A 17,824-nucleotide genomic window follows, 5' to 3' on the forward strand; every position below is an offset into this window, starting at 1 on the left:
GCAAAGCAGAACAGAACAGAGCAGAGCAGAACAGAACAGAGCAGAACAGAACAGAGCAAAACAGAACAGAACAGAACAGAGCAGAAGAGAACAGAACAAAGCAGAGCAGAACAGAACAGAACAAAGCAGAGCAGAACAGAACAGAACAGAGCAGAGCAGAACAGAACAGAGCAAAGCAGAGCAGAACAGAAGAGAACAAAGCAGAACAGAACAGAAGAGAGCAAAGCAGAACAGAACAGAGCAAAGCAGAACAGAACAGAACAGAACAGAGCAGAGCAAAGCAGAGCAGAACAGAACAGAACAAAGCAGAGCAGAACAGAACAGAACAAAGCAGAGCAGAACAGAACAGAGCAAAGCAGAGCAGAACAGAAGAGAGCAAAGCAGAACAGAACAGAAGAGAGCAAAGCAGAACAGAACAGAGCAGAACAGAACAGAACAGAGCAAAGCAGAACAGAACAGAGCAGAGCAAAGCAGAGCAGAACAGAACAGAACAGAACAAAGCAGAGCAGAACAGAACAGAACAGAGCAAAGCAGAGCAGAACAGAACAGAGCAGAACAGAACAGAGCAAAGCAGAACAGAACAGAACAGAACAGAGCAGAACAGAATAGAATAGAACAGAACAGAGCAGAACAGAATAGAATAGAGCAGAATAGAACAGAGCAGAGCAGAACAGAACAGAACAGAGCAGAACAGAATAGAACAGAACAGAGCAGAACAGAATAGAATAGAGCAGAATAGAATAGAGCAGAATAGAACAGAGCAGAGCAGAACAGAATAGAGCAGAACAGAACAGAGCAGAACAGAATAGAGCAGAACAGAACAGAACAGAGCAGAACAGAGCAGAACATAACAGAGCAGAACATAACAGAGCAGAACAGAATAGAGCAGAACAGAACAGAGCAGAACAGAACAGAGCAGAACAGAATAGAACAGAACAGAATAGAGCAGAACAGAACAGAGCAGAACAGAATAGAGCAGAACAGAACAGAGCAGAACAGAATAGAGCAGAACAAAGCAGAGCAGAACAGAACAGAGCAGAACAGAACAGAGCAGAACACAACAGAACAGAGCAGAACACAGCAGAACAGAACAGAACAGAGCAGAACAGAATAGAGCAGAACAGAACAGAGCAGAACAGAACGGAGCAGAGCAGAGCAGAGCAAAACAGAGCAGAACAGAGCAGAGCAAAACAGAGCAGAACAGAGCAGAGCAGAACAGAATAGAACAGAGCAGAACAGAACAGAGCAGGGCAGAGCTGAACAGAGCAGAACAAAACAGAACAGAGCAGAGCAGAACAGAACAGAGCAGAACAGAGCAGAACAGAGCAGAACAGAGCAGAACTGAGCAGAGCAGAACAAAACAGAGCAGAACAGAACAGAACAGAGCAGAACAGAACAGAGCAGAACAGAACAGAGCAGAATAGAACAGAGCAGAGCAGAACAGAACAGAGCAGAGCAGAACAGAACAGAGCAGAACAGAACAGAGCAGAATAGAACAGAGCAGAGCAGAACAGAACAGAGCAGAGCAGAACAGAATAGAACAGAGCAGAACAGAACAGAGCAGAACAGAGCAGAGCAGAACAGAGCAGAGCAGAGCAGAACAGAACAGAGCAGAACAGAACAGAGCAGAATAGAACAGAGCAGAGCAGAACAGAACAGAGCAGAGCAGAACAGAATAGAACAGAGCAGAACAGAGCAGAACAGAACAGAGCAGAACAGAACAGAGCAGAACAGAGCAGAACAGAGCAGAGCAGAACAGAGCAGAACAGAGCAGAACAGAGCAGAGCAGAACAGAACAGAACAGAGCAGAGCAGAACAGAACAGAACAGAGCAGAACAGAGCAGAGCAGCAGCAAAGCAGACCATGTAAAGTTTATGGGTCATTAATATAATATTTGTTAATATCCCTGCTCGGTTTTTCACTAAAGACAGAACCAAATTATTTTTTATTTACACTTGACAATTTCCAGGACTTTTTAACTGCATTTTGACAAGTCAAAAATAGTTATTTCAGGGGTTGAACCAGGGTTATCTATCATTTCATTTTAAGCAATTGTTTACCCATGGATTCAGCAGCATGTGAAGAAAGGAATGAAGCATTGGAAGATAGTATAATAGACTCTCTTATAACCCCCTTTAATAACAGGAAGAGAGATGACTGATGTGCATGAGGTCAGGGCAGTAAGACAATGTCCCTGTAGTAGTCTGACTTTTTTGGCCAGTGACTTGTTTTGAGTGTGTGCATATGATGCTGAACACAAAACAAAGCTGAGGATGATGCCAGGATGTAATGGCCAGCCAGGCAGATGTAACCAGCAGCAGAAGGATTGTGGTCTGGGAGACCACCATGGTACCACCATAGTCTATAATGACAGAGACTGACTTAGACTCTGTATACAAAAGTATGTGGACACCCCTTCAAATTAGCAGTGGTGTAAAGTATTTAAGTAAAAATACATCAAAGTACTAGTTAGGTAGTTTTTGGTATCTGTACTTTACTATATCTATTTTTGACAACTTTTACTTTACCACATTCCTAAAGAAAATAATGTACTTTTTACTCCATAAATGTTTTCCTGACACTCAAAAGTATTTGTTACATTTTGAATGCTTAGCAGTACAGGAAAATAATCAAATTCGCACCCTTATCAAGAGAACATCCCTGGTCATCCCTACTGCCTCGGATCTGGTGGACCCACTAAATACACATGCTTCTTTTGTAAATTATGGTGGAGTGTCGGAGTGTGTCCCTGGCTATCCGTAAATTAAAAAAAACAAGAAAATGGTGCCGTCTGGCTTGCTGAATGTAAGGAGTTGTAACGGTCGTCATAGTCGTTCTCCTCCTCAGACGAGGAGGAGCATGGATCGGACCAACACGCAGAGTGGGTAGTGCTCATGATAATTTATTAAATCGAAATTGAACACTAACATGAAACAAAATAACAAAATGAATACAACCGACAACAGTTCCGTGTGGCACGAATACAAACACGGAAACAAACACCCACAACACACACGTGAAACCCAGGCTGCCTAAGTATGATTCTCAATCAGGGACAACGATTGACAGCTGCCTCTGATTGAGAATCATACCCGGCCGAACACAAACATCCCAACATAGAAAATCACACATAGACAAACCCACCCAACTCACGCCCTGACCGACTAAATAAATACAAGACAAAAGAAAACAGGTCAGGAACGTGACAGGAGTGAATGTAGTATATTTTATCAATTACATTTACTTTTGATACATAAGTATAATTTGAACCAAATACATTTAGACTTTTACAGAAGTAATATTTTACTTGGTGACTTTCACTTTTACTTGAGTCATTTTCTATTAAGTTATCTTTACTTTTTCTCAAGTATGACAATTGGGTACTTTTTTCACCACTGCAAATTAGTAGATTTGGCTACTTCAGCCACACCTGTTGCTGACAGGTGTATAAAAATTTAGCACACCGCCGTGCAATCTCCATAGACAAACGTTGGCAGTAGAATGGCCTGAATGAAGAGCTCAGTGACTTCAAATTGGTGGATTCGGCTGTTTCAACCACACCTGACAGGTGTATAAAATGAAGCCCACAGCCATGCAATCTCCATATACAAACATTGTCAGTAGAATGGCCTTACTGGCCTTACAGTGACTTTCAATGTGGCACCATCATAGGATGCCACCTTTCCAACCAGGCAGTTTGGAACTCGGCAGTGAGTGTTGCAACCGAGGACAGACGATTTTTACGCGCTATGTGCTTCAGCACTCGGCAGTCCCGTTCTGTGACCTTGTGTGGCCTACCACTTTGCGGCTGAGCCGTTGTTGCTCCTAGACGTTTCCACTTCACAATAATAGCACTTACAGTTGACCGGGGCAGCTCTAGCAGGGCAGAAGTTTTACGAACTGACTGGTTGGAAAGGTGGCATCCTATGATGGTGCCACATTGAAAGTCACTGTAAGGCCAGTAAGGCCATTCTACTGACAATGTTTGTATATGGAGATTGCATGGCTGTGGGCTTCATTTTATACACCTGTCAGGTGTGGTTGAAACAGCCGAATCCACCAATTTGAAGGGCTGTCGTCATACTTTTTTTAATATAAGGTGTATATTCCGGACTCAGAAATTAATGTCAAACTTTTTTACTTTTGGATTAAATATATATATATTTTTACTAAGTCGTTTAAATAAGATACTAAGTCGCTTGAACTAAATACTAATTTGTTCAATGTGAGATACTAAGTTGTTCAAACGAGATAATTCGAAGAGTCTACTTTTATTTTGGCCTTGAGCTTCAGGGGGTTCCGTATGTCTTATCTAACGAAACCAAATCACATATAACTTTAAAATAACTTTCTTCTCACAGAGAAAACTAAATAAAACATTCTAAATATACTAAATAAATACAATACAACTGTATCTATCTCACAATGAAAATATTATGCCAAGTGGTACAATGTTAACCTTGAAATCATCAGAATGCTAATGAAGAAAGGATCAAACACGGAATATTTCCCAAATAAATTGTTGATTTAATTTTTTTAGCAACAACATTTACATGAGAGAAATGTGAACACCATGGTGACGTTAACCTTAGGATGTTTAAAAGGGCAACTACTGTACATAATTTACACGAGCCTGAGAAATGAGCTTTCAACCATGGAAGTTTAAAAGAAAATGAACAAAATGTAAATAATTAAAACAACAAAAACAAAATCAAACCCAGTTCAGAACTATTTCCTTTTTGAGTGCACTTTGGAGATTTGAAAATCCTTTTACAAATTGCTGAAAGCATGCACTGAAACAATCAGAAAACACAAAAACAAAAATAATATTAAGTATAGGCCTACTGAAGACCTTTTCTATTTGTCATCTTTAAAGGTAGACTCAGTGACTAAAGGGCAGGTTTGGCTTTAGAAAAATGGGTCAGCTGTTACAAAGTTGCATTGACGTTGCTATGCTTCTCACTGAAACAAACTGGCATTCTATATTTCTTTCAGCAAGGAAACAATGTTTCTTCCTTGTATAAATTGTATATAAACATACGATGTAGCTAGCATAAACTGGGACTTAGGCCTACTAAATCGACCTCTATATGTGTGGCCAATTGTACCTAGAGAGCTACAGTATACAATATTTTTCTCCAGCCAAGCCTCAACACAATTGATTCAAACTAATGAACTAATTATAATCTTAAATCTAGACTGGGGACGTCGCTGGTTCGAAATACCCGAGCCGACAAGGTGAAAAATCTGTCAATCTGTCCTTGAGCAAGGAATTTAACCCTAATTAGCTCCAGGGGCGCTGAACTACTATGGCTGAACCTGTAAAACAACACATTTCACGGCACCAATCTGGTGTATGTCAAAAATACGTTTTTAAGGCTTGGTTAGAAGAAAAGCAACATAAAATTGAGCTATGCCTAATATGGCAATTCATATGATTTTCCCTGAATTAATTATTGTTAATTTACATCTCAATGCATGCCAGACGTCCTGGTGTCCACGTATTTCTCTGTCCCCGGTTTAATTGAAGCCATCAATCTGTCTTGTTGCCTGGTAACGCTTTGCTTTTAGAAAGAAAGGGAGGAGGAACAACATATGATGAAGATGAGCTAGCTACAAAAAAAATGTCATGTATTTTTAATTTGACCTTTATTTAACTTCTCTGGGATATGTGGGACGCTAACGTCCCACTTGGCCAAAAGCCAGTAAAAATGCAGAGCGCCAAATTCAAATAAATTACTATAAAAATCTAACTTTCATGAAATCACACATGAAAGACACCAAATTAAAGCTACACTTGTTGTGAATCCAGCCAACATGTCTCATTTCAAAAAGGATTTACGGCCAAAGCACACCAAACGATTATGTTAGGTCAGTACATAGCCACAGAAAAAGACAGCCATTTTTCCAGCCAAAGAGAGGAGTAACAAAAAGCAGAAATAGAGATAAAATGAATCACTAACCTTTGATGATCTTCATCAGATGACACTCATAGGACATCATGTTACACAATACATGTATGTTTTGTTCGATAATGTGCATATTTATATCCAAAGATCTCAGTTTATATTGGCGCCATGTTCAGAAATGCCTCCAAAATATCCAGAGAAATTGCAGAGAGCCACATCAAATAACAGAAATACTCATCATAAACTTTGATGAAAGATACATGTTTTACATAGAATTAAAGATACACTTGTTCTTAATGCAACCGCTGTGTCAGATTTCAAAAAAACTTTACAGAAAAAGCAAACCATGCAATAATCTGAGACGGCGCTCAGATAGAAACAACATTTCTCCGCCATGTTGGAGTCAACAGAAATACAAAATGACATCATAAATATTCCCTTACCTTTGATGATCTTCATCAGAATGCACTCCCAGGAATCATAGTTCCACAATAAATTGTTGTTTTGTTCAATAATGTCCATTATTTATGTCCAAGTAGCTACTTTTGTTAGCACGTATAGTACACATATCCAAACGCTCGTGCAGATCCAGGCAAACGTCGGACGAAAACTTCAAAAAGTTATTTTACAGGTCGAATAAACTTGTCAAACTAAGTAGAGAATCAATCTTTAGGATGTTGTTATCATAAATATTCAATAACGTTCAAACTGGAGAATTCCTTTGTGTCTATAGAAGTAATGGAACGCAAGTCGATATCATGTGGAATGCGCATGACCAGGAACAGGCTCTCTGCCAGACCACTGACTCAAACACCTCCAATCCGGCCCCACATCACAGTATAAGCTTCATTCAACGTTCTACAGACTGTTGACATCTAGTGGAAGGCGTAGGAAGTGCAAACAGATCCATATCCCACTGGGATTTCAATAGGCGATGAGCTGAAAATCGACCAGCCTCAGAATTCTCACTTCCTGTTTGGATTTTTTCTCAGGTTTTTGCCTGCCATATGAGTTCTGTTATACTCACAGACATCATTCAAACAGTTTTAGAAACTTCAGAGTGTTTTATATCCAATAGTAATAATAATATGCATAAATTAGCATATGGGACAGAGTAGGAGGCAGTTCACTCTGGGCATGCTATTCATCCAAAGTGAAAATGCTGCCCCATATCCTAGAGAAGTTAACAAGGCAAGTCAGTTCGAACAAATTCTTATGGGATTCCCAATCACAGTCGGTTGTGATACAGCCTGGAATCGAACCAGGGTCTGTAGTGACACCTCTAGGACTGAGATGCAGTGCCTTAGACCGCTGCGCCACTCGGCAGCAAGTTTAAAGCAATGAAAGATCCAATTGTTACACATGCTGAATGTATGGGCTACATTTATGAGAATAATACATGCATTTGCTTAAAGATGATACACTCATTTATCACCCCAAAAAAAGTGTTATGAGGGAGTGCATCACAAACATCTATCCAGGGTTTCTTCTCCATACAGCCTGTCCCAAGACCACTGGTAGGGGGAGGGTATCCATCTGAGAAAGTGACATTTTGCTATGATGTCAAGTCAGCTTATATTGTTGCTACCTTAGCTGTTGTGCTAGCTAACATGCGAACGCTACTAAACTGTGACACTAGCATATCGGCATGGTATTACACACAGTCACTCTGTCAATCTTCTCCTTTTCACCCTTTTAAAACAAGAGCATAAAGACAGCAACGTCTTCGCCTAAAAAAGTGTTTAAAATATCCGTCAAATCATTAGTTAGCTACGGTAGTGGGCTAATGTAAGATAGCTAATGTTATCTAGCTAGCTATGCGCTAGCCACTAGCTAGCCAGTCAGTGGCGCTCACAGGTTGAAACTGATATAGCAACAAAATGTATTTTACTCTTTCCCATAAAACATGAAATTGCTAACCAGGCATCAATTAGCTAAGAACATGTGTATTGATAAGTTAGACGCTCACCGGCCAACTTTGGTAGGTAGATCTCTTAGTTTCCATTTCCAACCTATTCTTCTTCTTCTTCTTTTCCCCCTGATTGGTCATCAACGGTTACTGGTCTTAAAACTCATGTGTTCACTAGAAACGACTTCTGGTAAACTAGAAGATTTTTTGTGCCACATTTTTGCCATTGCTAAAAATAGAATCTCGAGAGAATTGTTTGCAAGAAAAAAAACTCTGTCCAACTGTGTCTGTTCCTGTGTGTGTTCCTGTGTCTGTTCCTGTGTGTGTTCCTGTGTCTGTTCCTGTGTGTGTTCCTGTGTCTGTTCCTGTGTGTGTTCCTGTGTCTGTTCCTGTGTCTGTTCCTGTGTCTGTTCCTGTGTCTGTTCCTGTGTCTGTTCCTGTGTCTGCTCCTGTGTGTGTTCCTGTGTCTGTTCCTGTGTCTGTTCCTGTCTGTTCCTGTGTCTGTTCCTGTGTGTGTTCCTGTGTCTGTTCCTGTGTCTGTTCCTGTGTCTGTTCCTGTGTGTGTTCCTGTGTCTGTTCCTGTGTCTGTTCCTGTCTGTTCCTGTATCTGTTCCTGTGTGTGTTCCTGTGTCTGTTCCTGTGTCTGTTCCTGTGTGTGTTCCTGTGTCTGTTCCTGTGTCTGTTCCTGTGTCTGTTCCTGTGTGTGTTCCTGTGTCTGTTCCTGTGTCTGTTCCTGTGTGTGTTCCTGTGTGTGTTCCTGTGTGTGTTCCTGTGTGTGTTCCTGTGTCTCTTCCTGTGTCTCTTCCTGTGTCTCTTCCTGTGTCTCTTCCTGTGTGTGTTCCTGTGTCTCTTCCTGTGTCTCTTCCTGTGTCTCTTCCTGTGTCTCTTCCTGTGTCTCTTCCTGTGTCTCTTCCTGTGTCTCTTCCTGTGTGTGTTCCTGTGTCTCTTCCTGTGTCTCTTCCTGTGTGTGTTCCTGTGTCTCTTCCTGTGTCTCTTCCTGTCTGTTCCTGTATCTGTTCCTGTGTGTGTTCCTGTGTCTGTTCCTGTGTCTGTTCCTGTGTCTGTTCCTGTGTGTGTAGTCTGTCCCCCCTGATGGAGCAGTGCTGAGTTATCAGAGGAATGTCTGTTTCTCACCTCGCTCGCTCACCCTCCCTTTCTCTGTCTTCTCTGTCCTCCCTATGTTCCCATCTCTCCCTATCTCCCTCTCTTCACCTATCTCTCTCTTCCCCTCTCCCTCTCCTCACCTCTCTCTCCCCCTCTCTTCCCCCCTCTCTCTCTCTTCCTCTCTCCCTCTCTCTCTCCCTCTTCTCCCCTCTCTCTCTTCCCCTCTCTCTCCCTCTCTTCCCCTCTCTCTCTCTCTCTCTCTCTCTCTCTCTCTCTCTCTCTCTCTCTCTCTCTCTCTCTCTCTCTCTCTCTCTCTCTGAGTGTTAACAGTTACCCTGTGTGGTGGTGGACAGTTTTGGTACTCATTACAGAGTGAAAAGTGACTTTGCGTGCCTGTCGTACTTTCGGCCTGCTTTGCAGTAAACATCAGAGCTGGACGGACCACAGAGTCAGCATTGTAAACTAGTAAACAGTGGAGGAGGTACCTTTAGTATGTCTCACAGACCTATATCCCCTGGTCTCAGAGCTGAGTGATCACACTGGGGTGCAGTATGTCTCTGCATGCTGTTGTACACTGCCAGCTGTTTACATACACACAGACTAGAATGATGTTACTCACTCACTCACTCACTCACTCACTCACTCACTCACTCACTCACTCACTCACTCACTCACTCACTCACTCACTCACTCACTCACTCACTCACTCACTCACTCACTCACTCACTCACTCACTCACTCACTCACTCACTCACTCACTCAGCCACTCAGCCACTCAGCCACTCAGCCACTCACACTCAGCCACTCAGCCACTTACTCACTCACTCGGTCAATCTTCTCCTTTTCAAGACCATTTCAAGGTGTGTGTGAATGCGTGCATGCGTCTGACCCAGCCAGGGTTTGTGTATCCAGTATGTTTGCGTGTGTGTGTGTGTACGCACGTGTATGTGTGTGTCCGGTGTGTGTGTGTGACCCACACCAGCGTGTGTGTGTGTGTGTGTGTGCGTGTACATCACACTTACACTCAACTCCTGCGGCTCAGAAAACAGACTTTGGTGGAAAGACAATCAATATGTGTCATAGTCATAGTCAATACAAAACAATGGCGCTGGAGGGAATGTCGTCCATTTTACGGATCCTGCCCAACTCTGCTATTTTATGTATTTTTTTTCCTACTGATCTTAACATAACGTTTCTGGACAACAGAACAGCCTGTTGATTTGGACCAGGACTTCTACTTTAATTGAGTCGTAAGGCGAAAGACATTGATTATCCCGGACCAGGCCCAAATCCCTGACTCTTGAAGAAGGAGGTGATGGCGCCGGGATGCCGGGACACCTCACGAGACAACGTCGGAGAGTGGATAAATCGCCTCTAACTTCTGTTCTATTGGCGAACCTGCCGTCACTGGAGAATAAACTGGATGAGCTCCGTTTGAGACTATTAACGTGATCTGAGGAACTGTAATATATGTTTCTCTGAGTTGTGGCTGAACAAGGACATGGTAAATATAAATCTAGCTGTTTTTTCTATGCACCGGCAGGACAGAACGGTGGCATCGGGGAAGCTCAGAGGAAGGGGTGTGTCTCTTTGTTAACACCTGGTTCGTGATCTATAATATTAAGGAAGTCTCGAGGTTTTACTCGCCTCAGTTAGAATACCTCACAATAAGCTGTAGACCATATTGTTTACCAAGAGAGTTTTCGTTTAAAAAATTTGTAGCCACCACAAACCGATATTGGCACTAAGACCGCACTCAACAAGCTGTATAGGGCTATAAGAAAACAATTTTAAAAACTCACCTAAAGGTGGCGCTCGTAGTGGCCGGTGACTTTTATGCAGTAAAACTGAAATCCGTTTGACCTCATTTCTACTAGCATGTCACCTGTGCAACTAGAGGCAAAAAGATCACATTTACTCCACGCACAGAGCCAAAGCTCTCCCTCGCCCTCCATTTGGCAAATCTGACCATAACTATATCTTACTGATTCCTGCTTTAAAAAATAAAAATAAATAAAACAGGAAGTACCAGTGATGTGCTCAGTACGGGAGTGGTCCAATGAATTGGATGTTAAGCTACAGGACTGTATCGCTAGAGCTGCAGAGCCTCCACTGAACTATATGTATAGCTAGCAACATGTAGATGACCAACTAGCTAGATGGAAAATGGTTGTTGAAAAATGGTTGTTCATCGCTAAATCCATCCAATGATCTAATAGAAGTTAACTGCTTAACGTTACACTGAACATGTGAATTCCTCTGAATGTTGCGCCTCTTGTTGAGATCAGGGGTGTCTTCATAGTACTTTGCCTGGTTGGAAAGATAAAATACAATATCCTCGAGGAATGCCAATGAAGTGCAAGCTATGTACAAACAGAAAGCTACAATAACAGTTACAGTAGCTAGCTAGCTAACGTTAGCTAAATAAAACTGTCTGGCTTGTTTTTGGAAAAATGAGCCAGAATTTGTAGTTTTCTAAGTTGCTCCCATTTTGGCTGTAGTGTTTTCATGCGCGTGGATGAGAGCGCGTTCTTTGTTGTTTATCTCCGGTAAAGACAATAACTATTAATAATTCTCCGTCTTAAATTTTATCGTTTATTTACGTATTAGGGTACCTTAGGTTTGATTATAAACGTTGTTTGACTTGTTTGGATAAGTTTATTGGTCACGTTTGGGATTCATTTTGTATGCATTTTGATGGAGGGAAACTGGGTGGATTATTGACTGAAGCGCGCCAGCTATACTGAGTATTTATGGATATAAAGAAGGACATTATCGAACAAAAGGACCATTTGTGATGTAGCTGGGACCTTTTGGAGTGCCAACAGAAGAAGATCTGCAAAGGTAAGGCATTTATTATATCGCTATTTCTGACTTTCGTGGCGCACCTGCCTAGTTGAAATATGTTTTTCATGCTTTTGTATGCGGGGCGCTGTCCTCAGATAATCGCATGGTGTGCTTTCGCCGTAAAGCCTTTTTGAAATCGGACACAGCGGCTGGATTAACAAGAAGTTAAGCTTTATTTTGATGAATAACACTTGTATTTTCATGAATGTTAAATATTTATATTTCTGTCATTTGTATTTCGCGCTCTGCAATTTCACCGGATGTTGTGGAGGTGGGTCGCTAGTGGAACGCCTGCGCTCGAAAGGTTAAGGGTTAGGGGTCAAGGGGTTAAATTTAGGGTTAGGATTAAGAGGGTTTCTGTTTGTGCTGGTATCAAACCTTGGATTGCACGGGCCTATTAAAACATCCTGCTCTGTCTGCATATTGCAAGTCAGTCTGGTTTGGATAGGTTGGGAGAACATTGGGCGGTTAGTTGCCTGAGGGATCAATGTAGGCCGAGAGCTCAGAGGGGTCACCTGAAGGAAGACAACAATGAATGGACGACAAGGGATTGATTAAGCGCCAAGAGTTTAATTAAAAACAATAAAAAAATATAATGAATATAATAAAAAAACAAGCTGGATCAATAAATTAATAGATAAATAATTGAATAAGTAAATAATATAGTAAATAATGGAAAATCACACCAAGGGATTAAGGGATAGGGGATTAAGGGATTAAGAGATATGGGATTAAGGGATAAGGGATTAAGGAATTAATGGGTTAAGGGATAAGGATTAAGGGATAGGGGATTAAGGGATTAAGAGATACGGGATTAAGGGATAAGGGATTAAGGAATTAATGGGTTAAGGGATAAGGGTTAAGGGATAGGGGATTAAGGGGTAAGGGATTAAGGGCTGCAAAATAAGTACTATGTTAAAGTGCTTAATATAAGAAAAACATTTATAAATATAAAAGACAAAACAAGACAGGGCAAATAAATAGATACTTTTTTCTGAACTTCCTCCTCTCCCAACTGGGCCCCCACCGACCCATACAGATCATACTATGCTTTACCATTCAAGCCAAATGGAGCCAAGGTCTTACATTTTGTCTATCCGTCTGGTTTCAGCCACTCTTCTTTGGGATATGTTCCTGGAGACGTTCATCTCCAGACTGGTGATGTGGAGGGAGGTTGTGGGGTTGAAAGTGTTTGACCAGGTGTGTTTATAGTGGGGGTTTTGTCAGTTGTGTAATGGTGCTGTTTGAGACGTGGGGCTTGTTTCTTCTATATAAATGTTGTTGTAACATAGTATGCATGTTATGGCATAGACAATGGTGATGCTCACACAGTCATGAGTTGTGGGATAGGACTGGAGTTGTGGGATTGGACTGGAGTTGTGGGATATGACTGGAGTTGTGGGATATGACTGGAGTTGTGGGATTGGACTGGAGTTGTGGGATTGGACTGGAGTTGTGGGATAGGACTGGAGTTGTGGGATAGAACTGGAGTTGTGGGATAGGACTGGAGTTGTGGGATAGGACTGGAGTTGTAGGATTGGACTGGAGTTGTGAGATAGGACTGGAGTTGTGGGATAGGACTGGAGTTGTGTGACTGGACTGGAGTTGTGGGATTGGACTGGAGTTGTGGAATAACACTGGAGTTGTGGGACTGGACTGGAGTTGTGGGACAGGACTGGAGTTGTGGGATAGGACTGGAGTTGTGTGACTGGACTGGAGTTGTGGGATTGGACTGGAGTTGTGGAATAACACTGGAGTTGTGGGATAGGACTGGAGGTAGGTGCATGTGGATTTTGAGTGTGTGGGAGTTGCCTATAGTGTTGTTCTGTGGGTGGTTTGGGGTGGGTCTGTTGGAAGATTTGGCATAGCCAAAGATGTCCCTCAGGTTGGGGTTTTAGTGGTAGGCTGAGGTTTAGGGTTAGAGGTTTGGGGTTAGGGGTTTGGGGTTAAGGTTAGTGTTAGGGGAAAAGGATTTTGAACGGGAATCAATAGTTTGGTCCCCACAAGGATAGTAAAACAAACATGTGTGTTTGTGTGTTTGTGTGTGTGTTGGAGATCAGACACTGTCTACTCTGTACGTGCTGCTGCATTCAGGTGGCTAGGAGGCCACAAGGCTTCTCTCTCCCTCTCCTTATCTGTGTGTTTGTGTGTGTGTTGGAGATCAGACACTGTCTACTCTGTACGTGCTGCTGCATTCAGGTGGCTAGGAGGCCACAAGGCTTCTCTCTCCCTCTCCTAGGTTAGGAGTGTGTATGGGAGCCAAATGCAGCTTCCAAACACAATATTGTATGACAAGGTCAGGTCTGACATGCTATGGCTTCTATCCAGGCCGGGGAGGTAGTTAATGAGTCCCATAGAGGACACAGAAGTTAATGCACTTCATATTAAACTACCTTAACACACACACACACACACACACACACACACACACACACACACACACACACACACACACACACGCACACACATACGCACGCACACACACACACACACACACACACACACACACACACACACACACACACACACACACACACACACACACACACACACACACACACACACACACACACACTGTTCTGTTGTCTGTCTAAAAACAATTGTCATGTGCTTTCACCCATGGAATTAGCTGTCAGGGGGTCAAAGGTTAAGGGGGTAGAATGACCAGAAATATTCTGCTTTTACAAAATGTGATGCTGCACACACACACACACACACACACACACACACACAGTCTTGCATTTCTAACCAATTTAGGACTCCTCACATTTACATACCTTTTTAGGACCCTGCTTTCCAGACATCATAGAAGCACAGAAATTACACTCATGAGCTAGAAAAAAAATCTAATATGAGGAAATCACCGAAAGTTGCTGACTTCTTGAAAAAAGATCACTTGTAATTTTACCACCTACTTGAGACCGCACATTGCAAATCAAATCAAATCAAATTGGTCAAATACACATGGTTAGCAGACGTTAATGCGAGTGTAGCGCATTGCTTGTGCTTCTAGTTCCGACCGTGCAGTAATATCTAACAAGTAATGTAACAATTTCACAACAACTACCTTTTACACACAAGTGTAAAGGAATGAATACGAATATGTGCATATAAATATATGAATGAGCGATGGCCGAACGGCATAGGCAAGATGCAGTAGATGGTATAGAGTACAGTATATACATATGAGATGAGTAATGCAGGGTATGTAAACATTATATAAAGTGGCATTGTTTAAAGTGACTAGTGATACATTTATTACATCGATATTTGATGCATTCATTCTATTTTATGACTGAAAATATTGCATGTAGAATGCCACAATGATGCAACACGGATGGCAACTCAACGGCTGTAGTGTAGTTCTACTGTAGTGTAGTTCTACTGTAGTGTAGTTCTACTGTAAAGTATTTAAACTGGAACAACCATTTCAGTAATGGAGTCATTATATCCAAGTAACAGATTAATAGTTTAGAAAAATGTATTTTATTTTTCTGTAACATTCAAAGTCAGCAGGCTTTGTATTCTTGAGACCTTAGTCACTCCAAAAGTGAACAACCCACCTGGGAAAACTTCCCCCAAACAGAGTGAGATGGAGGACATTCATCAACTGCCTATGAGCTTAAGTCAAGTAAGTCCCATTAAATCCTCAGAGGTACACCAAGATAGAAGCATCTTATACACTTATTATCTCTGATCTGCAACTATTTTGTTGTGTACATAGAACTTTACTGCTCTCCAGTCCCTGTTTACTAGCGCTTGGGGAGAAGCAGCAATGCATTTCTCACAGTCTTGTTTTCCAGGCCTTTTTCCCATTCGGATAAAATTCATCAAGGAATCTTCAACTGCATCCACCTCTATTGTCGACCAAAACCTTTTTGTTCCTTTGGCACCTTTGGAAAGAGATGACATTATGAATGACTACATTAAATAAAGGTTGAGTACAATACAGTATGTGTTCATCTCTGTATTAACTCTACCAGGTTGCAGCTGTATCTGCAGAGAGTGTTGAGGTTAAACTAACAATCCCAACTAAATAACTACATAGAGAAGGATGTGAGAGAAGAATGTGCAATGCTGACATCAAGGCAGAGTCAATCTGTATGAAATCTAAGCCCATCAAAAGGTTTGCAATGTAATCCTTCTAATAAAAGCAATACTTATTAAATTAAGTTCCCTCACCCAGGAAAAACAATGTAAAGTGTGGTAATCCTTCTGTGTTATCATCTATCCTGACACACTAGTTCAGATCTAACGTCTTGACTTGTGTCCAATCCAAACTGAACCGTTCTGTGCTGGCATGGTTGGAAATACACTAACTGATGAAAACAGGATTGATCTGGACCAGCACAGTACCATAAGCTGACACTACAGAGTGAAAACGCACTGACTGAAGGCAGCAGGAAACATGCTTACTGTGTGAGCCTCTCCTTTGTCCCAGCTTTCCCTTGGTCATTGGCTGTTTGGCCCGAATCGCTGACATCTCTCCTGGAAAACATCAGTGGAAATCATGTCAGTTTCACCCAATCCAACCTATCAACCAATCCATAAGCGATAACTGTTGGAAAAACTCAAAATGCAGGTTTATAACAGCTGTGCCATTCAAGCCTATTGAATATGGTATGAGAGGGACGGCTACAGCCACCCAAACCCTACAGATACAGCCATGTATTGAGAGGGGAAAGCACAATACCATGCTGAAATGAAGGCAGACTCCATCCTAACCTTTTTCACACCACTGTACAATCCAAACTGAACCGTTCTGTGCTGGCATGGTTGGAAATACACTAACTGATGAAGACAAAACAGATCTGGACCAGCACAGTACGGCCAGAATACTTATGGCACCGACAGAGATGGTCGCCTCGCTTCGCGTTCTTAGGAAACTATGCAGTATTTTGTTTTTTAATGTGTTATTTCTTACATTGATACCCCAGGAAATCTTAAGTTTTATTACATACAGCCGGGAAGAACTACTGGATATAAGAGCAACGTCAACTACCAACATTAAGTCCAGGAATATGACTTTCCCAAAGCGGATCCTCTGTTTCGACTATCACCCAGGGCAATGCATCAGATCCCAGTAGGTGACCCAAAACAACGGCGCCACAGATGGCAGATGGCGCGGTCTTCTGGTCAGGCTCTGTAGACGGGCACATCGCCCACATCTCACGAGTATACTACTCGCCAATGTCCAATCTCTTGACATCAAGGTAGACGAAATTCGAGCAAGGGTTGCCTTCCAGAGAGACATCAGAGATAGTAACATTCTCTGTTTCACGGAAACATGGCTCACTCGGGATACGTTATCAGAGTACGTAGAGTCACCCGGTTTCTTCACGCATCTCAGAAACAAACATCTCTCTGGTAAGAAGAAGGGCGGGGGTGTATGCCTTATGATTAACAATTCGGGGTGTGATCATAACAACATACAGGAAACTCAAGTCCTTTTACTCACCTGACCTAGAATTCCTCACAATCAAATGCCGGCCGCATTATCTACCTAGAGAAATCTCTTCGATTATAATCACAGCCGTGTATATCCCCCCCAAGAAGATACCTCAACGGCCCTGAAAGAACTTCATTGGACTCTATGTAAACTGGAAACCACATATCCTGAGGCTGCTTTTATTGTAGATGGGGATTTTAGCGAGGCTAATCTGAAAACAAGCTCCCTAAATTTTATCAGCATATGGAATGCGTGACCCGGGCTGGCATGATTCTGGTTCATTGCTACTCTAACTTCTGCGACGTATACAAAGCCCTCCCTCGCCCTCCTTTCGCAAATCTGACCACGACTCCATTTTGTTGCTCCCAGCCTATAGACAGAAACTAAAACAGGAAACGCCTGTGCTCAGGTCTGTTCAACGCTGGTCCGACCAATCTGATTCCACGTTTCAAGATTGCTTCGGTCACGTGGACTGGGATCGAGTTTATTTGAAAGTGCATCAGTGATGTTGTACCCACGGTGACTATTAAAACCTTCCCCAACCAGAAACCGTGGATTGATGGCAGCATTCGCGCAAAACTTGAAAGCGCGAACCACTGCTTTTAA

General features: G+C 42.2%; 1 long non-coding RNA gene across 1 annotated transcript; it reads right to left on the bottom strand.

Annotated features, from left to right (window-relative positions):
* Positions 1-15,236: 15,236 nt before the first annotated feature.
* On the bottom strand, positions 15,237-16,685 carry LOC120024346. Its single transcript, XR_005472819.1, has 2 exons — positions 16,186-16,685; positions 15,237-15,662 (listed from the first exon to the last, which is right to left on the bottom strand). It is a non-coding gene; the product is annotated as an uncharacterized LOC120024346 (long non-coding RNA).
* Between the last annotated feature and the right edge of the window lie 1,139 nt (positions 16,686-17,824).

This window comes from Salvelinus namaycush, chromosome 29 (genome assembly GCF_016432855.1).
Source record: "Salvelinus namaycush isolate Seneca chromosome 29, SaNama_1.0, whole genome shotgun sequence".
Lineage (NCBI taxonomy): Eukaryota > Metazoa > Chordata > Actinopteri > Salmoniformes > Salmonidae > Salvelinus > Salvelinus namaycush.